This window comes from Mandrillus leucophaeus, unplaced genomic scaffold (assembly GCF_000951045.1).
Source record: "Mandrillus leucophaeus isolate KB7577 unplaced genomic scaffold, Mleu.le_1.0 Scaffold804, whole genome shotgun sequence".
NCBI classification, from domain to species: domain Eukaryota; kingdom Metazoa; phylum Chordata; class Mammalia; order Primates; family Cercopithecidae; genus Mandrillus; species Mandrillus leucophaeus.
The window spans coordinates 969,547-970,480 of NW_012108742.1; positions in this window are offsets into that span (position 1 = coordinate 969,547).

Below are 934 nucleotides of genomic sequence, written 5' to 3' on the forward strand. Positions count from 1 at the left end.
TTTGTAGAAACGGAGTTTTGCTATGTTGCCCAGGCTGGTCTCAAACTCCTGAGCTCAAGCAATCCACCCCTTTCGGCTTCCCGAAGCGCTGGGCTTACAGGCACGAACCACCACCCCGGGACATCTGATCCTTTCTACGTTTTAAAAATGTGTGGCCGGTCGCAGTGGCTCACGCCTATAATCCCAACATTTTGGGAGGCCGAGGCGGGTGGATCATGAGGTCAGGATATCGAGACCATCCTGGCTAACATGGTGAAACCCCGTCTCTACTAAAAATGTAAAAATAAAAATAAAAATGAATTAGCCGGGCGTGGTGGCCGAGGCCTGTAGTCCCAGCTACTCCAGAGGCTGAAGCAGGAGAATGCCATGAACCCGGGAGGCGGAGGTTGCAGTAAGCCGAGATCGCGCCACTGCACTCCAGCCTGGGCAACAGAGCAAGACTCCATCTCAAAAAAAAAAAAAATGTGGCTAGGCCAGGCACTGTGGCTCATGCCTGTAATCCCAGCACTTTGGGAGGCTGAGGCAGGTGGATCACAATGTCAGGAGATCTACACCATCCTGGCTAACAGGATGAAAACCCCTCTCTACTAAAAATACAAAAGATTAGCCGGGCGTGGTGGCCGGCTCCTGTAGTCCCAGCTACTTGGGAGGCTGAGGCAGAAGAATGGCGTGAACCCTGGAGGCAGAGCAAGTAAGCCGAGATGGCGCCAGTGCACTCCAGCCTGGGTGACACAGCGAGGCTCTAAAAAGGCCTTTGACAAAATTCAACAGCTCTTCATATTAAAAACTCTCAATAAACCAGGTACTGATGGAACGTATCTCAAAATAATAGAGCTATTTATGACAAACCCACAGCCAATATCATAATGAATGGGCAAAAACTGGAAGCATTCCCCTTAAAAACTGGCACAAGACAGGGATGCCCTCTCTCACC